Source organism: Carassius auratus, chromosome 39, assembly GCF_003368295.1.
Source record: "Carassius auratus strain Wakin chromosome 39, ASM336829v1, whole genome shotgun sequence".
Lineage (NCBI taxonomy): Eukaryota > Metazoa > Chordata > Actinopteri > Cypriniformes > Cyprinidae > Carassius > Carassius auratus.
The window spans coordinates 7,240,475-7,265,772 of NC_039281.1; the positions used below are offsets into that span (position 1 = coordinate 7,240,475).

At 36.0% G+C, this 25,298-nt stretch overlaps 1 pseudogene; it reads right to left on the reverse strand.

Moving 5' to 3' along the window:
- Window positions 1-5,266: 5,266 nt before the first annotated feature.
- LOC113057825 (shootin-1-like) lies at window positions 5,267-24,273 on the reverse strand (annotated as a pseudogene).
- Between the last annotated feature and the right edge of the window lie 1,025 nt (window positions 24,274-25,298).

Here is a 25,298-nt window from a genome sequence, read left to right on the forward strand (position 1 = left end):
ATTTTATATATAAGGTGTATTGGACTTTAGACACACCTATTCAGTATAAACATGATGTGCCGTTCATGCAGGCTTTGGACTTGCATGTTTTCACTTCATTTCATTTATTATTTAAGAATTTTGAGAACATTTGTTTGCTCCTTTATTTTGTGGCTGTACAGTATGAAATAATGAAAGCAGGGGTCTAAACTATTCAACTGATCTAGTTTCTGTTGTCAAGGACCTGGATTAATTAATTAATGTATTATAGTTAATTTCAGTTCAAAGTAGTCTCTTAAACATATGTAAGTTACTGGTATATGATGTAACAGATTTTTATCCTCTTGCTGTGTGTTTGAGGTTTTGGTTTATAAAATTTCTTTAAAAAGCAATTACAAAACATATGGACATGTAACTTTAGTAGAGTGATTTACTCTCTGAACATTTGTCATGAACTCTAGATCAGATTAAACAACTTCTGTCCAAATTAACCTCAGCAACCTTGCAGCTTTATCTGGTCAGAAACTAGGGGATCGTGTTGATTAAAACTGCAATGGAAAAAAAAGCCCATAGATTTTATGTTATGAGCACATTATGCTGTTATTATTCAAGTTTTTGCACGTTTGAATGCTCAGTCTGTTATTTATAGTTACAAAATTACACTTCCAAGATCAATAGCTTTTCAAACTTTTTTTTTTCTCAAACTTATACAGTCAAAGAGTGAATAATCCTGCCATCATCATGCAGTGCCATTTCTTTTCATTCCGAAAAATTCAATTTTTAAAATTTTTTCAAAATTTATTTGAAAGACTTCCATTCCATCACTTGTTCACCAGTGGATGCTCTGCAGTGAATGGGTGCCGTCAGAATGTCCAAACAGCTGATAAAAACATCACAACAATCCACAAGGAAGCAATCACACCACTCCAGTCCATCAGTTAATGTATTGTAAAGTGAAAAGCTGTGTGTTTATAACAAATTCATCAAGCCGTTTTTACTTCAAACTGTTGCTTCCTGTGTCCATAATGTTGGTTTCTCAAGTGGAAAAGTCATCTTGTCTGAATCAGAAGATAAATATGAACAGATCAAGCACCTGAGAGTTGTTTCTCTCTTATACTTAATGTTCAAGTATCCAACATTCTTCCCGTAATGTATCCTGATTTTTTCATATGTCAGGCTTTACAGGGTTAAAGAGCAGATATCCTTCCTAAGTCACTACAACAAACTACTAACCAGTTAAAGTTTGCACATAGGACACAGCCTGATTACAGTAAGAACCAATCTGAATATTTGAACACAAATAGTGCAGGAAAGCGGCCAAGCGTAAACTATTGCTCCTGCATGTGAATTGCAAATTTTCAAAGCTGTTGAGAGGCTGAATTGTGGAATAGCAAAGGTTACCGTGGGCCGCTAATAAATTGCATGTCAAAAATGTTTTGTTTCACATCAAGCCCAATAAATTACTGGAGCATAGACTGAGAGACAAATTGGAAGAGTAACGAAAGCCAATAATATGGCTGGTGGAGAAACTAATCCATTAAGACCCGAGGGACCGAGAGGGTCTCAGAAGGGACCTGGAAGCGCTGTCTATTGAAATGGAAATTAGGGGAGATACGAAAATGTGTCATGCCATTTTAACAGAGAAAAGCAGAAAGCATTTTACTTCTGCCTCTTCATTTGTGTGTTCTGCTGTGGTTTAACTATAGTGTTTCATCTTAACATATTCAGGACAATTAGAACAGTTTCACTGTTAGATGAATTCTGAAAAATAAAGCCGTAGAGAAATACAAATAAAAAATGCTTTTTTCCATCTTGGCTGGTAAAAGCGTACTTCCTATAGAGGGTAAATATATAAAAACTCTATCTTCAACATTGCACACATTCACATTATCCTCCTCATGTCAGCAGTCCTGATAAAACGCTGTGAATTTAAGCTCTTTTAAGACTCGGTTATTTATTTTATCACCGGTGACTGCTCAGATTATACTTTTACCTTTAATATATCTGAGTTCATTTACACGCAAAACCTCTCATCATCTGATTTTATAACTATGATAAAATTATGTCTCATGCTTATACAATACATTATGTAAATGTCAAACCATTTTAGATCTAGTACATCATCCAGAATTGAAACAACATCTAACAAAATTAGGCAGAAATCTGGATCCACAGCATATAAAATGCAGCACTGATGAAACATATCAATAAAACATTGTTACTTTGTTCTAAAAGTGTCAGATATATTATAAAGAGGCTATTCTGAACAACTATTTAAATGTTAAATCTTGCCCGGATAATGATGTTATTAAGCCACTCAGCCAATCAAATTTGAACACAGAAACTAAGTGTTATATAATATTATATATTAGTTTATAAAATTGTTCATAGACAAGGATGCATTTAATTAGAACAATGCAAAACTGAAACAAATCCTACTAGTGAGTTCAGACTTCTGCACAAGGAAATAACGAACAGCTGCAAGATTGACAGTAATAAATGGATTTAAATCCTCAAACTTAAACAAGAGGATGGAAATAATGGTGATGAGCCAAAGTCTGGAAACTGGACATCACGAGGGAAATGGGCTCTGCTAAATGAAATGTAATTAAGCAGCAATCGAAGGATGCCAGTCACAGCGGGTCATATGTAGGAAGTAAGAAAATGAGACATCCTGGAGCCGGCTGGAGTAAAACAGCTGAGAGCGGTGAGGACTGGAGGCTCCTGAGGTGGCTCCTAATCTCACTTACCAGCTATTCCTGCTGATCAGAGACTGCTCCAAGTCTACAAACTACCACTGTGTGCTCCACCACACCACCATCCCAGACAAATCACAAGATCCCAGGAACAGAAAAAATCAGAATAACTGCAGAGACACAAATCTATTCACACTTTTTTTTTTTACTATGCAATGAAACCAGAGAAAGGCTAAATATTCGCCATCATTTGGCACAGACATAACATATTCTGTTAAATCTGCAACAAGAACTTTATAAGCTTCTTCCAAGATTAGGATGCTTTTATAATAAATCCCAAACGATGAACAAAGGCAATAGCTAAGATATATTTTCCTTTTACTACAAACAAATAAATAATTAAATAAATAAATAGACTAGCAAAGGTTCAGGCCAACATTATATATATATATATATATTGAGTATATATTTAATTAAACCATTAACTGAAACATTTATGATACATTATATAATAAAAATAAATTATAACATTAATAAATAAAATAACAAAACTTGCGAAATGTTGCCTTGGAAATTAAGTGAGATAAAATATGTTTAAAATAATTTTAAGTTACTAAATCTTAAAATAAATGAAAGCTAGAATATAAAACAAATAAATGAATAAAAACACAATACAATTAGTCAAATGTAAATTAAAGTGAAAGCTGATTATGTAAAAATAAAAGCTAATTCAAAATATTTATAAATGCTATAATAGTTGATAAATAATGCTTAAATAACACTGCTCACGTGAAAATAGGGTGCTTTGTATTCTCAAAAAATACATAAATTCAGTGTTAATTATGAAATAAATAAAAAAACAGAAAAATGTTTTATGGATTTTAGGTCAGTCATACTGTATTAAAATGTTTATTACAAAATAAAATAACAGTAGGTCAAGTTTATAAATAAAAATAAATAAATATTAGAGCAATGCCATGCCTTGTTTCCTCAAAAGCTTGTGATGCCCTCTGCTGGTCATTTCTAAAATTAGAAAATTATGAAATAAAAATAATGAGGCCAGTAGAAATTGCTAAAACAAAGTATATAAAAAGGTGACAATTAAAAACCATAAGGTAAAAAGTCATACTTATGTCAATTTATGACATATTAATTTATAACGGAGATTAAAAGTCCAATTTATGAGTCAGAATTATGACAAAAAGCCCCAATTATGAAATAAAAGTTTTAAAAACTTATTTCAGAAGGTCTACAGTATATGGCATAAAATGTAAAAGCAATGAGATTAAATAGTAAAAATTATGACATACCAAATTATATTTGTGAGACAAAAGGTCAAAATCTTACATAAAGTCCAAATGATGATAAACTGACCTGGAGAAGCAGCGCACACACACCAGCTCCTCCACATCCCACAGACTGACCAGCGCATCTGCACTTCCTGTGGCAAAATACTTCCCCATGGGATCGAATTTAATGCAGTTGGACGGATGTATGAGCTTGAGATCAGTGTAACTGAAACAGACAGAAACATGACAACTGATTTCACAAAATCAGCAACAGCTTATAACAACTTAAGGTTGGTGGGATGCCAGCACAGCTGATTCACACTGTCTCCTTCACCTGATTCGTGAAATACAAGTTAAAAATGAGCAAGATCCCATCTTATAGTGACAAATAACCACATCTAACCTAAAACATAGTAGTTACAGATACCATGCTATTACTTTCCAGACAGCATGGGTACATCTGCAAGATGTCTGTTAAAAGCAAAGCATCCGCTTCGTTCAAACGTTTGCAAGATATTAGCTTTGTATATATTTTTTTTAAATCATAAACATCTTAAAAACATCTATTTGACATCTGATAGGAAATGCCATTTAGATGTATTGCTTTTAGCAGACGTTTCTGTGATGCTATAAAAAGACCACTTACTATCAGATGTTAAACAGACGTTTAGAAGATGTCTTTAAGATGTTTACGATTTATTAGAATGAAAAACTGATGCTTGTACACAGCAGATGCTTTCGAGATCTTTGACCGAGTTATATCTGTGGGTTAAATATGAATGAAATAAGAGTTTTAATGCTATTTGATTAGTTTTGAAGTTACAGAGGACTTTGTTTGTTTAAAAAAAAAATTCAAGAACGAACTATAACTATTGCAATGTCGTTTAAATGTATACATTTTCACCATGTATGAATGGCTTGTATAATTCAGTGTTTATTGCACATGATGAAGCAAAGCTCACCAGTCGGTCTTTCATCTCCTGTCATCCTTCTCTTCACACGTCCAGGATCTGTTTTCTCACCGGCAGATCCAGTTTCTAATGCCCTCATGTATATTTCACTGCACTCTTTGTAATGATTTGCACTTGCTTTTAACTGCACAATGTTAATCTGAACTCAGTGTTCCTACTTTAGAGAATAAAGACCAACTAACTAGAGAAACCAACTACTTAAAACATGTAAAGAAAGATTTGAGCATGTTGTCTTGAAGGTGCAGATTCTGTGTCTTATTAAAAAAAGATGAATGATGAGATACGGAGCCTGCATGCATTGGTTTGAAAAATAGAAAAAAGGGACAGAAAACAGTCGTGTAAGTTTATTCAGTTGTTTAAAAGGTATGTTTACACTCAGTTTAAGCTTCAAATCACACTCATCACAAGTCAGATCAATCACCTCTCAGAGTTCTTATACAAAATCAAGATTTTACACTTCGATAAGGCTGGAAAGGAAGAAGTGGTGCATACAGTAAGGCCAAAACACAAAGGTGGTGGAAATCAAGGAGCAATTTAAACATTAAAAAAGAGTGTAAATGAGTCACATCAGTGTGGGTTATCACTTGTGATGACAGAGTGAAAACAAGAAGATATAATAAGATAATTCAGATTTTCGGACAACTACAATTATGTTAATAATATGTTACTGCAGTTGTTTGCCTGATAGCAAAGACGTCAGACCACCCAGCTAACAAAATTATAATTTAAGAACATTTAGCAAACATTCCCATTGAGTTATGAAAATTATATTTTTCAATTTCCTCTTAACCCTCTGGGACAATTCATTTTTCACTATCCTTTTTATTTTGTTAAATTATACATAATATATTTTCAATAATATTTTTTGATGATTATTTTGAATTTTGAGGGGATTTTATTATACGCTGCAATATCTACACAATTTTTCCACTGTCATTTTTGACTGTGAAGGTACCAAATGTTACTTTTTTATTTTTCGAGCCTTTAATATATCCAAATTAATTAAAGTATTTTTCGGGTGTGTATACATAGCTGATGTGTCTACTAAGTCACTAAGTGTCATCCCATTTTGATGAAGCAAAAAAATCAAGACATTTTTGGTCAGATCCAACCAAAGAAGCCCAGAGGGTTAGCATTCAAAGTGTAAATATGTTTTAAATGTTTTGGTTATGCACACCATTTTATCATTTTGCAAACATTATGGGAATGTTAGTTTGAATGTTCTCTGAACGTTCCGAAACAAGTAGCAAAACAGGTTAACATCCAACTAAAACCAACAAAACGTTTCATGAACGATGTATGAATAACTTCTTTGTGCTAAAGTTTTGAGAACATTTTGAAAGAGACAACAATGAACGAATGTCCTATTAATGCTACTGAAAGAACAATTATTCATAACCTTGCCAGAACGTCAGCCAAAGTTTTAAGTATGTTCCCTGTGTTAGCTGAGCAATAAGATCAGGACAGCTGAGATGGCCAGAACCTTACAGTCTCATTAATATTCTCCGCATCGTACCATTAACATGATCCACATCGAGTCAAGAGGAGTCACAAGGCAAATATTCGCTTATGGTTATGAAAGGCAGCCTGATCCTGCACAGTATTACAATTTGCCGAGATGATATTGCATTGGAACAGCTCAGAATTAGTGAGCAAATCTAATCAAGATGCAACTGTCGCTCAAAGCCAAACTTTTCTACAGTGCATTCATGCAGTGCAAGGTTTTGGAAATGGCTGGAAGACATGGGTTGCGTAGCCCTCCATGATTCGATGGTATTCATTTTCCTAACATCTATGATGTACGATTTTGATCCCCAAGAGGTGAGTGTGTCTTAAGAGGTAGACAGAACAGACCACAACAGTTCCTCTTTATGGAAAGAATCGCTTGAATGGCTTATAATTGCATCTCTTGATTAATTTTGATAGTCTAGGCCACACTTAGGACCTTTTTTCGTAACAGCAAATGTGCCATGATGTGCAGTGCAGTGATTCTGTCAGCATTGTTTTACTCGTATTACAGCTCGGATTCTGCTGCTAGTTGCACAGAAAGTAATTACACTCTCCATTATTAAAGTTTCCTTGCTTGCATTCTTATGGAAATGTGACTCCGATGTTGAATCTATGAATCCAAGATGGATCTAACAGTAACTACTGTGCAGAATGAATCTGAAGCATATGACTGATGTCTCTAACATCTAAACACCCCGTGTTTACTGGTAAAGACAGATACAGTACATTTACGCTGAAAGGAAAATTTTTTTTTTTAAAGCTGCAAATGATGAAATAATCTATCTATATTCGTTTAAAATATGAATGGTTGGTTTTAAATTTGGAACAAACAAATTCAGAAAGCATGGTTTTGTGCAAATAATGCAGCTGTCCTTGGCGAGCCACTTGTTGTTAACACTCGGCGTCTGTGCAACCGTTTGCTGCATTGAGGCTTTGTGCAGAGGAGCTGAGGGCGCTTTGCAGGGCGTCTCTTGCATCTGTATGGCCGATCCCATTAGGCCCCGCCCACTTCTCTGGATCACCATCCTTCATTTCACTGATTGGAAAAGTATACGCAAAAATGTATAACAAAAATAAACAGATCATGCTATTTATTCATAAATATAAAGTGTACATCTGGCAAAATAGGTAGCAATCTTACAGGAATAGTACACAGAAAACTGACACTTTCATGAAAATGCACTCTCCCTCAGGCCATCCAAAAAGAAAGTTTAAGCATTGCATCACTTGTTCACCGATGGATGCTTTGCAGTGAATGGGTGCCGTCAGAATGAGAGTCCAAACAGCTGATAAAAACATCACAATAATCCACACCACTCCAGTCCATCAGTTAACATCTTGTGAATCAAAAAGCTGTGTGTTTGGCCAGAAGTTAATTGACTGAAGTTAACTGATGGACTGGAGTGGTGTTGATAACTTGTGGATTATTGTGATGCTTTTATCAGCTGTTTGGACTCTTATTCTGACGGCACCCATTCACTGCAGAGCATCCTCTGGTGAGAAAGTGATGTAACATTTCTCTAAATATATTCCCCTAACTAAACAAACTCATCTACATCTTGGATTGCCTGGGGGTGAGGACATTTCTAAGCATGTTTTTGGGTGAACTGTTCCTTTAATGGATTTGTTGTGGCTGACTGATGATGACCTTACCCTGAACAGCAGCCGTTGGTGACTGGTTCAGCGGACTCTTTCTCCTTTGGACTCCATGCCAGAATCTGAGCTGGGTCGAGCCACGGCTGGCTCTCGGCCCGAGTCTGAGCTGGTTCTCGACCCGCGCTCGCTGCCCGACAGAGAGCTGCTGCCCGGCCCTTCTGTGTCTTTGCCCGAATCTGAACTGTGTCGGCCGTTCAGGCTGTTTGATGAGGAGACTTTACTCAGCTGTCCGTCATCTACAGAGCAACAGATGAGAGATGCAGTATGCTTAGGGTATTTTCAGTTTTTTTTTTTTTTATCCATTTTGCCCAGTCATAAATCTTTGACTTAGAAAGCGATAGAAAGTATCATGATAGTATTCATGGCTCGCAACTAAAACCTACAAGCTATCGTAAAATCCCTTCGATAAAGTATGCCACACTTCCTGTTTAAATAATAAATAGTCAGCTAGTTGATTAAACAGAACTGCTATTGCTAGTCAACTAGTTGAATGTAGTAATTTTAATGCTAAGTCTTACATATAATGCATTATTTTGAAAAGTGGATATCTAGACTGGAAAACTTTCCTTTTACCTCTTCTCAGACTCAGCTACAGTGCTTCTTACTTTAAGACTAGTCGACTTATCAGTTCTAACATTTCCCTTTAAACGACTGTGAAATTTGTAAATTGCATGGGTTCTTCTTGATGTTGAGCGTTTTTCTTCTTGCCTTCTGCGTCCGGATCACAGGCCTGTTTGCGTCTCCTCCTCAGAATTACTTCCAGTTCACTGTCCTTTTTAGCATGAACTACTTCCTGGAAACCACGGCTGGGACTCTTTTTCACCGTCTCCTATAGATTCAGAGAGAAAACAGAGTTTCATGAACAAAGTTTCAGTGCTTAGTTCGCAATTTGGCATTTCTGAGCAATTTGTACAACCACTACTGGGCAGATTATAATCATCATTGAACTACTTTTTGTGAACAAACAGAAAATGGATATGTTTCTGTAATCAGCTGTTGATCAGGTGCCTACCAGAATGCCTTTCAGCTCTTCCATCGCACTTTCCTGGGGCTTTTCCTCCACCGCTGCTGATGCTGCTGCTGGCACTGGGCTCGGCTGCTGTGGATCAACAACAACATAATTATATGATCAAATCAATAAAATAAATTTCACAAATTACATTACATGATATATCAGTGTTGCTACTGTTAACTAAAACTATCTAAAAAAATGTTTAGTAATTGAAATAAAGAAATGTTGCCTTGTCAAGGAACTGAAATAAACAGAACCGAATGTTCAGTTCAGTTTCAGAGCTGCAATCATGCAGAAGTGTAAATTGGAAATTAGAATGACTTGAAATTGAATTAATTGCACAGTATTGCTTTAATTTTACTTTTTAATAATGCTTAATTATATATGATTTCATACACACTGCTTATGAGGTACTCAGTGATAATAATTAATAAAAAGTGACAGTAAAGACATTTATAATGTTACAAAAGATTTCTATTTAAAAAAAAGTTATGTTCTTTTGAACTTTTCTATTTATCAAAGAATCCTGAAAAAAATGTATCACCATTTCAGCAAAATAAAAAATATCAACATTTTCAACATTGATGTTATTATCATCATAATAACAAATGTTTCTTATTTCCAAAAACATAAACTTGCAAACTGAAATTAGAAATGTTGCCTTGTCAAGTAACTGAAATAAATGTTGTATTCAAGTTGTAGTAAAATAACAATTAAATGATAAATAAACACCAATTAAAAGCTAAATAGAAATATTAAAATAAAATCTAACATAAAAAACTAAAATATTATTGAATAATATATACTTCTGTAAGTAATACTAAAATAACACTGGTGATATAGATCTCCAAAACATCGCTAACATAAAAAAATTAAATGAATAAAAACAACAGCTTGTATATGACTAACAAACAGGGGGTGTTTTTAAGCTTATGTCCGAAAGACAAAAACAAAAGACAATCTGGAAATGCAGCATAATACGAAGCAGGCAATCTCTAACATCAGGACTATAGTTATTGATCAGAAGTTTTACAGCCCCTCTGAGCCTCAGGAGCATCTTAGAGGATTTGCCCATCAATTACTTAAACGAGATGGATCCCTCTCAGCCTATCAACTGTCTCTATGCAAAATGCTTTAATGAGGCGACACTTGCTCAGTGAGGATGATCAAATGCTATGAACCATTTCTGCAGTCTTTGTATTGATCAAATGTGCTGAGTTGTTCAACACAGGATTTGCTTTGACTGTAGTGAAGCGGTCTGAGCAGTTTAACACTGGTGCACATAGATCTGGTGTGATTTTTGTTAATTTATGTAAATGATATGTGTGATTTGAACATGCCTTTGTGCCAAATCTCTGCACGATCAGGTCAGCAGATGATGGTACAGGGTAGAGAAAACAGAACAGAACATCAGTCAGTGCACACAATATACACAATATTTTCATGATGTTTATTTCTACAAAATTAATTACCTGTTATCATACACACTAATAATAATAAAGTCATAATGTAAAGACATTTATAATGTTACAAAATATATATATTTTTTTCAAATAAATTATGTTCTTTTGATCTTTCAAAGAATCCTGAAAAAATGTATATCATGGTGTGAACAAAAATATTAATCATGACGTTTTTTTTTACAATCTTGATAATAATCAGAAAATTATCACATTGAAAGGATTTCTGAAGGATTATGTGACACTAAAGACTGGAGTAATGATGCTGAAAATTCTTTTACATACATGTATAGCTATTTGAAATGTATATAAAATATTAATATTCTTTAAATAATTTTTAAATGTAATTAAAAATATATATATTCATTATACATAAAAAAATGCGAAGAATATCTTTTAATTGCAATACGGTAAATTCCTCTTCCTGTCATTCCAATTCAGCATCCGGTGGGGTGTGGCCAATTTAATTCAAACTCAAACTCATAAAGAGAGTCAATTAGAATCTGAATTTTAATCCGGGTTCATAACCTCACCTTAGTGTCCTGACTCTTCACAGGCCTGAGAACCACGCCGTGTTTGATTCTCTCCATCATTTCATTGACAGCTTTGACTTTGACATCATCCACTGCTTCACTCACTGCACCGAGAGAGAACGTGTTTGTCCAGATAACAGTAACGGGGAAACAGAATAAAAACAGGCTGTAGGGACAGTCACCTGGGGCTTGCTCTAGTTTGGGGGTTCCTTTACCTCCCTTGGAGGACTTCCTCATGATGGCAATGAGAGAGCTGCCGTAAACAGAGAGATGTAATTAGATTCAGCAACACTGTTCTTAATGATTGTATATGAGAGTTCGGCTTGAGCGTTACCTGAGGGGGTTGCAGCGGGAGGGAGGAGGTGGGGGAGGTGGAGGGGGCGGGGGTGGAGGAGGGGGAGGTGGATGAGGAGGAGGGGCCGGGGGCGGAGCAGTCCCGGGGGAGGGGCCTGATGCTGAAACACAGCTCCTCCTCTCCTCCTGCAGCTCTTTAACTGTGACAAACGACGAAAGGATGTGGGATGTTACTGTATGTGGGTCACTGCGGGTTCCGCATCAATGATCTGCCATTCAAATTTAAAGTCATCCTTATTTTACCTTTCTTTTCAAAAAGAGTGCTTTTCTTCTCTTCCTCCTGCAGTCGTCCCTCAGTCTCTTTCTTTTCTTCGTCTAATATCTCCAGTTGTCTTTGCAGCTGAACTAGCTGCTTACGCAAAGCACATTCGTCCAGTTCAGCCTCTAGAGCTTTTACCTACAAACATTTGGGACATATGTTGAGTTCAAGTCAGGAAAAAGCATATTTCTGGGTTCGGTGAGAAAACATCTTGGAAGCAATGGATGCATTTTCTGTATTTATTGTAAATTTGTTAAAAATAAATGTATCTACAGGTATCTATCTATCTATCTGAGTTGCATGTACCACAGTACTGTACAAATACAATATTACATGATTTAATTTACAACACCTTCATATATTTTATAAAAACACACTAGATGCATGTTATTTATTCATCATTTTGTAGATTACGAGTTAAAAAGTCTTGTTGAATTTTATGCAAATAGGGTAAGTCACCATCTTATGGAAGCCCATTTCCGCCAGAAGAAGAGAGATATAAACTTGCGATTGCAAGTCATAAAGTCAGAATTGGGGGTATAAATAATGCAACTTTGAGGAATAAACTCCCTCACAAGTGCGAGTGTATATTTAGCAATGTATATTCTGACAAAATTCTCAAAACTGTGAATTCAGAGAAATAAAAAAATCTGAATTATGAGAAGTAAAAATAATAGTTGTCAGATCACCTAACCTTTTTGATTTTTAATTCAACGGTGGAAACAAGCTTCCATACCATATTGCTCCAACCAAAATTTGCACACACCTGACTTTCCCTACTTGCAAATATGAACTTCTCAGGAGGACTTGAACGCAACAATATTCAAAAATAATTTAAATGCCCATTAATGGTTTGATTTGAATGATTTTAGATTCTTTTAGATTGGATTGGTACAATGGAACTGGGGCCAAATGTAAAACGTCCTTGACTTTGGTACAGAATTAGTTCATATTTACAGGCTGACTTGTAAACATGGCTTTGCTAACATGGCCTATTGATTACGTGACGTCTGAAGTTAGGATCCATGCTCTTTGGATATGTATTGTGGGTCAGACTGTATATTGACTTAAGACACGTCAGTCCTACTGATTCACAAACACTAAATCCCATCTGACACCAAAAGCAGTACTAGAACTAGTAAAGCAGCAATGTTTTCACTCCATAAACCGAATATGGCCTCATCTGATTCCTTGCTCAGCCAGTTTGCGGTATCATGTGTAATCGGTGTAATACATATTTGCTGCAACAGCTTACTGATGACAGTCCAATGCTGAATGAATCCCCAAATTATGACAGCTGTCAAGCATATATGTGTTGCAATACACTTCAATTCAATACTACTTTCTTACTATTTCCACTCCCAATGTGCAGATGGGAGTGGAAAGTTCAGCCTAACACAATCTATCACAACTATCACATTCATGTCAGGCACAAAATGGTTTAAAAAATGCAATATTTGGGCATTGATGCCGCAAATACCATAAAACTGCAAACTTTAGTAAATCATTTTTCATTATGTATTTAAATACTCTCCTCCCATAAGTTGTGCTTTTGAAAGGGAAACTCAGACAAATGAAATGCATATGCAATAAAGTCAGCAGCAAAAAATACTGTCCATGCATCTCAGTGCTAATTTATCACTAAATCCTGCCAGTCGTTTTTTAATGCCAAAAAATAGTTTGTGCTGATGCAAGCTGTTAGTAAATCTGTCCATACAATCTAATTCTAGTCATTTGAATGGGTGAAATTTAGCATTACATTATAATTTACAGCATGAAAACGTAGATTTATTGAAGATTACATTTATTAAAGGTTATAACATTATTAGAACACTTTTAGGTAAGTCAGATGAATGCACAGCACTATTTAACAGCCTGATTAAACTGGATTGTTGTGTGGCTATTGAATAAGACAAAACCGTTTATTGAGCTCTAAAGAAATAACGAATGTTAGAGGATTGATAATTATGAAAGGATTTAAGTCTACGAAAAGCTCTAGCGGACAGTGTTAAGGGGTTTAGTCCATTTAATTCTGTTGTTTAATCCTATCATGCAATCCATGATTAGGCTTATTGTGCTCGTGCAAATATGGCAGAACTTTCACCGATTTATTTCTGAAGTTAGTTAATAAAACAGAAACCTGTACTCCAGGTTTGCACATTTGAAGGTTCACCTACTGTACCTTCTCTCGGTGCTGGATCCGCTCTTCTTCTAATGTTTTAGTCACACTGGCCACATCCTCCAAGGCTTTGACCAGCTGAATGCTGGGATCTCCCTGCTGCAGCAGAATCATGCTCTGTCTGTTTGCTTCTTTCTGCTTCACCATCATCTACAGGAGAAAATCAACATTAGCAAACGACTTCCAATCTCAGATGATTTTGCTTCTTTGGCTACTAGCATGCACTCAATCGTGGACGATTCATACTCATCAGTCAATAAATAAATTCATCTTGTCTTTTGGTTGGATTTTGAGGTCACCAGGTCACAGTTTGTCAGAGCTGGGACTGAAGTTGGTCTGTCAGCTGTGTATTGATGCAGTGAATACAGATGTGTTTTGTCCAGTACCTCGTGTGCATAGGTCTCTGCTTTCTGCCTGAGGCTCTGCTCCAAATCCAGCTGCTCCTTCAAGTTTTCATACTCATGAGTGGCCATCATAGACACTAAAGAGATAAACAATGACACTTCTGATGAAGCGATAGACCTGGTCAATCCCTACACATTTTATGGTATAATAATGAAAGAAAAAGTATAATAAAATAACGTGTTACAGGCATAGATTATTCTATGGACAGCATGTAAGGAATTTACTATTTAATATTAATGATTGTTTTATTCAGCAAAGAATAATTGGATCTAACTCTACACTTAACAATTATACAAAATAAAAGGTAATGCTTTATGCAAAAATAGACTACTGAAAATAAATAAATAAATACTTTTAAATATAAATAAATAATTTTATTTAGCAAGGATTCACTATATTAGTCAAAAGTGACAATAAAGATATTTTTAATGTTACAAGTTTCATATCTTACATAAATGCTGTTCTTTTGAACTTGATTCTTCAAAGAATCCTGAAAACATTTTTATCATATTTTCCCCAAAACAGGAATAAATTACGTTTTAAAATATATAAAGAAAGAAATCGCTATTTTAAAGGAACAGCCATTTTAAATTAACTTACTGCATTTTGTATTAAATAAAGCCTTGGTGAGCATAAAAGACTTCTCGCCATCAAAAAAAAAAAAAAAAAATTACCAACCCCAAACTTTTGAATGGTTCAAATATTTTAGATATTTTCGTTAAAAAGAGCCAGCTCATAATAGAAATTGGTTGTATTGTCATGACATTCCTTGCATATAAAAGAAAAACTCTCAGCTTCAAGCCGTAAATAACAATTTTACTTCACACATTTTATAAATATATAAGCGCCTTTATATGTTCAGAATACGTTCAGCACAAGCCAGTGCAGCATTTGACCTGAGCAATGCAGTTTCCAATACTCCAGTCAGAGTAATAATGCAAATGAGGAAAGAGGGAGCTGAGAGGATGACAAAACAAAGTGCATCACCCCCAGCTGGAGAAGAGGGACTTCCTGTGGTGAATCTTTTACAGATAATTTGATCAGGGACTGTGACGTGCGGCTGGTAGTGAGTGGGTTGCTGGGGAACATTAATCTTCTTGGAAGGCACATGCACAGATGCACTGCAGGCCGTCTGAGATGATGTCACGCTCATGCATCTGAATACAAGCGAGGAAATGAAGCGGCTCTCCGTACTCACCCCTGTTGAACCTCTTAATGGTCTTGCTTTGCTGCTCAATGGTTTTATAAAGCTCCTTCATCTCGGCCTGCTCTTTTTCAGTCTGTAAATGAACATGAGGCACATGTTTGAGAAACTATTAGAGGTGTGCGATACCGCTAGATTTGGTATCGATCCGATACCAAGTAAATACAGGGCCAGTATCGCCGATACCGATACCAATATCGATACTTTTTAATAATTAAGGTGGATGCGTCTTCAACCTAAATCTAAGTGAATTTTCATGACTTTTAATTTGTTTTTGTGATTTGCATTTTGGGTTATTAATCAGTGCTACGAAAGCTTTTGTTCAGAAACAACTTTTGGTTACTTCTGATTTATTTAAATAAACAAAGTTACAAAATGATTACTTCACAAATATAAAAAATGTAAAAACAAATTCTCTTTTCAAGTAGCATGTTAATAAAAAAATGTTTCTCCTCTTGTGCACTTCTTTTCAGGATTGTTTTCTTAAAGTCACAACGTTTTACTTCACAATTGTAAAACAAATTCTCCTTATACAAAATTCCTGAAGCCGACATCTTCCACTATGGAAAGAGGCTGCAGGTCCTTCACAATCATTTCTGATAGGCGCCTTGTAATATCCACTGCTCTTGGAGAATCAGTTATTGATAAAATAATAAAAAAATAATTAATTCTGGTGCACATCTAGGTGAAGTTTAAATATAGAAACTAGTATCCCTTTCACAGCTAACACAAAAAGGGTAGATCGGCCTGAAAATACAGCCATACAACGCTCTTCTTTCTCTCCGCCTCTGACTGACTGCTGTTAGAAATGCGCGGCTGAGCGGTGCGCGCGCCTGACTGCTGGTGGTAGCGCTAGTGGTGAGTCACGTGACGGTACAACACAGGAGAGGGGGCGGAGAGCAGTGTCGAGCACGAGCAGCACTCTTAAGAGCTTGCTCTGCTCTGTGACAGCAGCAGCATTTTGACAAACACGGCCAGGTGGCAAAACGAGAGAAACTGAAACTTAAGTATCGATATTTTCCCGTTGGTATCGATCAATACCGATACCAACGTTGGTATCGATATTATCGATATTAGTATCGATCTGCCCACCTCTAGAAACTATCAGCTGAGAAACTCCAATATCCTTGGCTTATTTTTTATTCATGAACAGGTTAAAACATTGCCAGACACTTCTTTGTATTTGAATTCGACTGAGCCTGATTGGAGTAAAAAGTTCAAAAGTTGCTTTGCTACTCACAAGTGCTGTCAATTCCTCAATCTGCCTCTGCTGACTTTGAAGCTGACAAGCCAGCTGCTTTTTCTCCTCCAGCAAAGAGCTCACGGTTTCTTGGAGATCTGTGGAAAACTCAGAAGTTGCAATGGAGGTACCCTTGATATATATGATGACAGAATGCTTGGCCAAGGAAATTGTGCACAGACTGACTTATTATTATTTTTTTTTTCAAACTTGAGATCCACTATGATCTTTACCTTTGACCTGCTGCTTATACTGTGAAAAAGCATCAGAGCCAGGGTCGTGCGGGTCAGTCTCTTCTTCTAGAGAAATGCAGTCAGAAATACTGGGCAACAGCTCGTCCAGACACGGCCGTGACGACAGGCTCAAATACTTCATCTTCCTGTTCTCACAATTCAACTAAAAGTGGTCCAAACACAATTATTAACACCATAAATAAGTGACATTTAAAGTTTGACCATTTTAAGAAGTTTTCCATTGTTTTAACAGCAGAAGACTGTAAACATAATACAATAAAAAGCTGTTATTTGGTTAACATTAAATTCACTTACGGAGAAAAAAACAGACCGAGTGGGACATTACATTTGTTGATTTAATGGATTAGCCATCATTAACTAACATTGAGCAATACATTTGTTACATTAACCTCATATTTATGAATCTTTGTTAATGGTAGTTAATAAAAATACAGCTGCTCATTGTTAGTCCATGTTTTCAGGTCCATTAAAAATATTTAATAATGTTAATACATCAACACAGACTAAGATTAATAAATTCTTCATAAGTATTTTTCACTGTTAGTTTATGTTAACCAATGTAATTAACTAATGCAAAAAAAATGCAACCTTATTGTTAAGTGTTTAAAGTGTAAAGGGTTTTTCTAATGAAACTGTAGTGTAGTATTGTTGGGTAAGCACCTTGGTAGCCAGAGCCTCTGCATTTTCCCGGCACGATTTCTCAATCTCAAGTTGGGTCTGTAGTACGTTCACCTCCTCAATCACCATTTGGGAAACTGTACAGAGAAATCAAATGCATTTATGAATAAATTCAAGCACATCAGGTCAAATTTACAGTGAAATCCATCATGCAGGAACTTAATCCAAACGATTAGATCGACTGTAAATCTAGATTCTTTACACATTTTAGATTCACACATCATCAAAGCAGATCTATATGCATGGCAATAAAGGTGTGAGTACAGTCATATTTTCATCTATATTCCTTAAAATGAACATCAAGCTACCTCCAACACCATTTATGAGAGGGCTGTCAACACCAGAATAATGCAGTTTAATGTCTAAGATACATTTTAAAGGCAAAAACAGTGTTGCATGAGCCGTTTAACCAGCAATGAGGCATATATGAAAATCTATGACATGACTTCGTTCATTAACAGCAAGTACAACAAGCAACTGCAACTGTAAAAAGTGCATTTTTATTTAGATGTGGTTTTGTTCTCAGTGAAACATTATCAGAGTCAGTTACATGCTCACAATAGGGACCATTTCCCAACACTTTGGGTACCATTGATGGACTGTTGCTACAAAGCACCGGCACGGTAACTCTATACACTACACTGCCCTCTCAAATAGAGGATCGGATGATACAGCAACGTCAGAGCAGCTCACATCAAACAGGCTCATAAACTAGTCATCGGTGCAGTGCACTACTTCTAAAACCCATACAAACAGCATCAAAAAACACTAACTTTCAGCAGTTCTTTAAAGTGATCAAATTTTAAATGAATGATTTTTTAAATATTATATAGTACAATATATGTGCATGGGACAATATATTGGTAAATGCATCATTTGTGCCTGTGCTTTTCACAGGAAATGAACAAAAGAGGGAATGTATTATACATTATTCCATGAAAGCTGTTGAATTATGCAGGAACGCAGCGTCTCTCTGTATGCAGTCACAGCAAAGTACATCAATGGCCTGCCCTCGAGCCCTTTCCCAGAATAAATATCTCTCATTTTCTTTTCATGCTGTAACATACTGTACATTGTGAGAAAGGAAAGCAGGGCGTAGTGAACGCATGACCTCAATTTGAATCCTTAATTCACCCCTGATATCAAATCATATTAGTACAGGTTTGACAGTATACAGAATAAAGCAGACATGCAAAATTGATGCGCAAAACATGATCATGCTAATCATTGATCAAACTGTTAAAACAGCTTACAGGGTAGCAAATATTATGAATACTATTACTATAATACTATTTAAATTCTGCAGGTTTAAGCCCCTTTCCTGTTAAATATGTAGGATGGGCCGCAGTGCGCAGATCTACAGAGCCAATGAGAGAATAACCTGACAGTTTAAAGTGAAGTTCACAGCTCCCAACAGCTACCAGAGCTCATGCTTAAAGCTGAAAACCAAAAGAGAATTCAGTGATGCAAATGTCCATAAGAAAAATGCATTTCAGAAATCATTCAGAAATGCACTCTTATATTTTTTTAGCTTATTGATCCATCACAGCCACAGACCCAATATAATAAAAAGCCTGCTACTGTCTATAAGCATACTGTGCATCATGCAATCAAATGTATATATAATAGTCGTTGACTTTTCTTTATTAATATGAGGACATGAAGGTCCTCATAGGGGTGTAACAATATATTGTGCCACAATAAATACAAAAATGCAACAATAATATTTTTTGTGGATATAGAAAACATGTTTGTCTATGTTCACCCAAAATAAAAGTTTAGACAGATTTGTTGTGGCATCAAATATAGTCAACCCAGAAGGTCACACGCTTGGGATTTCTGTTTATTAATTTAATATGAATAGACTTAAAACACATTATTTAATAAACTTTAAAAAAAAACATTATTTTAATTATGTGTAACATAATTCTGTATTTTGAGCTGAACAGAATAATTAATATTTCTATTCAACACCACTGAAAAGTCCTGATTTATGATGTAATACCAAATTATTTTAATAAACAGTACCTTTTGATAGCTCTTTATCATATGTCTTAAAAGCAATAATAATAATCATAAAAAAACTATTTTGGCTTTGTTTGAATTATTGTGAGATCACTATCTTGTATTGAACAGATATGTGACATCAGTGTATTGTTACGCCCCAAAAACACTGCTGGAACTGCTTGAAATTTCATGTCAGCTGTCTAAATGCTGTAGAAATCCCTGGCATTTGACTACAATAAAAGCAAAGCAACCTCAATCTAAGCACATCTGCGTCAGTCCCTGATTCTGCATCTGCCAATGATTCAGGGTGTGCGAGTTTGCACGTGCCGCCCCTAAAAATAAAGCAGCACAATAACAGCCGTGTGTGGTTCCGTCTTTCACATGCAGACCAGTCCAAACTCATCTGCTGGACTCATCTGGCGTCTAATGATTGAGCGAGAGAGATCTGCTGCTGGGCTTTCTTCTGTGAGCAGATTCTAGGTCAGCAAGTCCAGCACACTTAATGCTGCACGAACAAAATATGGCTCTGCGGAGTCGAAAAAGCCTAAAGAAATGCAGCAGCATCCTTTCCAGACTGATTCAAACAAGCATTTGTCTTCCACTTTAACACAACGTTAGGCTGGCATTAGTCTAAAGCGCTTCCGTCCCAATTTTGATCACAGTGATTAAACTCTTTTAATAAATCTCCACTGTTAAGGTTTAATCACCCAGCAATTTTGGTTTCAACTCCAGCACTAATTGGGCCTGTGCTTGCAACCCGTAATCTACTCCAAACCCAGGACGGATGTGTAGACTACATTAAAACGCAAACAGCATTCATTTTTATGCAAATATAAAAATTTTGCTGCTTTCACACACGTACCGTGAGATATCAAGCGTAAAGGTAAATAAGCTGAGTAATGGGGATGATGGCTTAACACATGGTCTGTGTTTTAATTTGCATAAGTGCAGAGGGTATTCTTAATGAAGCTTGCTCAGGCGTCCCAAAGAGGAGGTGGGAGACAGCTGCTTTCCCAGACGCAGATCCTGTACCTCCCAGATACTCGACAGCAGTTCCCCTGCAGCAGCCAATCAGTAAACAGAACACAGACCAATCACACGCACCCAGCACAAGACTATTGTCCTGTATTACAGCAACTAGGCCAAACTACTGTGACATTTGCTGTGTCATGTTAGCCACAGCAAGAATTTGTGCTATTAAGTAAGGTCGAGGTTATAAAATAAATGCACTGCTATTTTATTGCTTTATTACAAAAAATTACCAGGTTGTTACAAAAAGTCACCATTACTCACAAGGCAATTGTGAAAATGTCATGCATTTTGCTTTTCGAGCCATTTATGTTGAATATATTTTCACTAAATCATTTTCATGCATTTCAGAAATGATATGAGAGTGCATTAGGGGTTTGGCATGAACTACAATAGAAGGTTGAAAAGCGGGTGCCTATTCATTTTCTACTCATAAATAATTCATAATTGGTGATTTTTAATAATTTAGTGATATAACAAGACAGTAATGAGAGCTGAATTGAGCCTGGTCTATGTTGCCTCCCTAGGGAATGTCTGACAATTCCAGGACAACAATAAAAAGGGCAGCAAGCATATCTAAAAAGCAGAAGCCTATAGTTGAAAATAAAACTGGATTCATCACAATATTCACTTTTGCATAGTAATATTGTGAACTAATATTCATAATATCCAACTAATTTACCAAACGAGTTTCCAGGTACAATAATATCCTGATATCCCCCTGAACATAAAACATAATAATATGAAGAAAATATCCACAATGCTTTTTGTTGTTGTTGTTGTATTCTTTACATGTATAACTAGGCACTTAGAGTTAAATCTCCATTTAAAAACATTAACAATACTCCACAATGCCTCACATATTCACTACATAAACATGAGTACAAACATTCAGAATTGCTTGTTTTTATGTGAAACCCTGTCAAATGTTTAAACTTGCAGAGAAGAATTTGCATTTTCTCACCTGAGAACAGTTTCCAGATTCTGTTCCTAAAGCTGGCCGCCACTAGAGTGTTGTCAGAGTGCTAACAAATTAGTTAGTAGCTGAGGCTGGGTTTCCTTACATGTCCCAAAATGCAACGGAAGCAGGTAAAGTCACCTTAACACTAACGCATCTCCACGGTTGGCTCGCAGTAGCCATGGAGACTTGAATAGCCGCTAACTCCTACAATAATGGAGCATTGAGAAGAGCCCCCAGGTATGTCATGATGATATGTGTGAGGGTGCAGGGATCGGAAGTGAGATAAGACAACGCCGAGCATCAAGTTAGTGGGAAGAGCCAAGTGAGATCATCTTCTCCTGCTACTCTGAGTGAACAGGTGATGTATGGAGGTCATTGAGGTCAGGTTTGTTGGTCACCAGCATAATACTACATAAAACATTAACTGATCAAACGTTTTCGAATTATGTGGTTAAAGTGTAAACCAAAGACAATGTAAGACTTTTAGGCTGGCTTGGTAGGTTTGTATTTTGTAGATGCAACTTCGTTTTCCACAAATGCATTGTCAGTACAGATCGGGCATCCACTGCATCTGCCATGTAGACTCTGGGCTTAAAGAAACTTTAGAGTTTCCCACTTGTAATTTCGACTTTGTGGTGACATTAATGCAATCTTTCTGACTGACTTGATTTGAATGCACCAAAAGAGTTTGCTATGGTTAAGTGGGAAGCTATGAAAAAAATGTGGTTTAGAATTGTCTTAATTTATGATTGTAGACCGCACACATTAACAGAATATACTCTGTGTTGCACATTGCAGTATTTTTCTTACCATTTTGAATGACTAACATACCTGACGAATAGAAATAAGAAACAGCAAATGACTTCACATTCTTTTGCAACAGTACTGATCTTACCCCGTTTAATGTGTTTGAGTTGCCTCTCAGCCTCATCTCTCTCTGCAGTGAGTCTCTGGCACTAAAGAAGAGAACAGGTGATGACATATTGAGAAAATGATATATAAGTAATGACAAATTAAATAAGTTCATAAAATAAGTAAGAATAGCAAGATTTCTTTCAAGGAAATTAATATTTTTTTTTCAGCATGGATGCATTAAATGGATCAATCGTGACAGTAAAGACATGATATTACACAAAAGTCTTATTTTAAATAAATGCTTTTCTTTAGAATGTTATATTCAGTAAACAATATTGACAACTGTATCACAGCTTCCACAAAAAAAAAATAAAAAAAAATAATTCAGCACAACCGTTTTCAACACTGATAATAATAAGAAATGTTTCTTGAGCAGCAATCATGTGACACTGAAGACTGGAGTAAGGATGCTGAAAATTCAGCCTTGATCACAGGAATAAATTACAGTTTACAATATATCTCAATAGAAAATTGTTATTTTAATAATATTTATATCAAATAAATGCATTAATTATATCAATAAATGCAGCTTTTGTCAGCATAATTGACCTGAAAAACATGAAGAAAAAATAGAAGAAGAAAAATCTGACCTCAAACATTTGAATGGAAGTGTACATATTTAAAAAATAAAAAATAAATTATATTTGATAACAGTATTCATCCTGCAAATAAACATAGTGATGGCTGACTACTGAACCAGACTGTAGATGTGAGGGTATGTATGCACATACTGTATGTTCTACTGTATGTTAATCTGTAATCATAGAACTTCTTCTTGCCTTTTATGAATACACTTGTCTTATTTCCAACACTGAAATGAAATGATACTTTCACGTTTTCTCAGATGGTGACAGTGATGCAATCGTCTTGGGAACATCTCAGAAAAGGCCAGTTCTCTGAGGAACCAACAAAACCAATCATTCTTTCTCCTTTCTATAAATTGCAAACATATGCAAATGTGTTGCCCTGCCATTATAAAATATATATATATATATATATAATAAAAAAAATTAAAAAAAAGATTGTGATCCAGTGATTCTTATGCCACGGTTATCCTTCCATTACTTTGTAATGAATGCAGTTTTGTTTCTATAGTTTAATCTAATAATTTAAAATATTAATATGAATTAACACAACAGAAATTTTAATAATTGAGAGGTGTGACATACAACCACACATAATGTGTGCCAAAGAAAAATAATAATAATAATAATAATTTAAGATCCTCATCTGTATGATCATCTTAAACTCTTTCGAAGCATACAAAAGATGCTCAGACACTGTCACATGAAAAGGGTGTCAACCCTCGAATGAATAACTCACAGCCAAAGCCTGACCTCCGAGTTTCCCTTTTCTCACTCCTCTGAGATTAATTGATGCTCATAAATAGATTATGTTCTGATTATTAGATGTGAAGGCAGTAAAGATGTATTCTTTCATGCATGCATCCTCTCTCACCTCCTTGCTCTCCTCCCGAGCCTCTCCCTCTCCATCTCCACCGGCCTCCATCTCATTCACTGCACAAATCAACAGAAACACTCAAACAAATGCACGAAACATTTAAACAATCATCTCACGTGCTGCTTTCCTCAGTAAACCCGTTGCCGTTCAAAACATGTCATCTCTATTGTTGTAATGAAAATATCCAGTACCAAAGCCGGCAGACGGCGGAGTAGCATCCATCTCTCTCCTCAGTGGACCACCCCGCTGTCTACTATGGCGAGGTCTTGGCTCATGAATATTAAGAACTTTGAGTGACGTTTGCCCAATCGACCTATTTGATTTGTGAACGGGCGGAGGCTCCTGAATATTAATTAAGGTCACTTGTACGAGAGGGAGTTCTCCGCGAGAGGGAGCCAAACTCTTTAAATAAACGACTTGTGTGTGGAAACAGATTGTAATATAATAAATCGAGTGCCTTGCTGCTAGTTTTACATGTCTGGTATGACATATTTATTTTAGAAAGAGCTATATAAGTGATCTCACCTTATTTATTTTTTTTCTTAAACGAGTTTAATTGAGGAATTCCCGGTGAGGAGATATATAACTCACTCACAATCTTGAGAAATGTAATTGGAAATCGCCGCGAGACACTCCCATAAAGACATAATAGCGACCCTTTACTTATAGATGTACGCTATATTTTGCATTGACATTCAAATATGTTGTCGTGTCTTGTTCTTTAATTAAGAACACATAGCAAATAGATTTAGATTTATAGATATACATAGAGAGAGAGAGAGAGAGTTTTATTTTGATATGTCATCAAACAATTACATCACACAATGGCAATGACGTCAAATTACAACAGAATACAACAAACAGAACATAAAGAGCACAACTTTATTTCCATCAAACTTTAAACAACATAAGCTAAAGCAAAAAGAGAGAAGGGTGGATCTACCGGGGTGCCATAGGGTGGCAAATGCCACCCTAAAAGAAAGCCTTGCCACCCCTGCTGCCACCCCAGTTGGCCACAAAGAATTAAAGGTTAAGGCCAATTTGAAAATTTACAAGCGCGAATCTTTCGTGATTCGTGATTCCGCTCCGAACTCCCGAACTGACTCAAATGATTCGCGAACCCGCTCCGAATTCTCGAATTGATTCAAATGATTCGCGAAGCCGCTCCGAACTCCCGAACTGATTCAAATGATTTGGGATCCCCAAACTGACTCAAATGATTCGCGAACCCGCTCCGAACTCCTGAA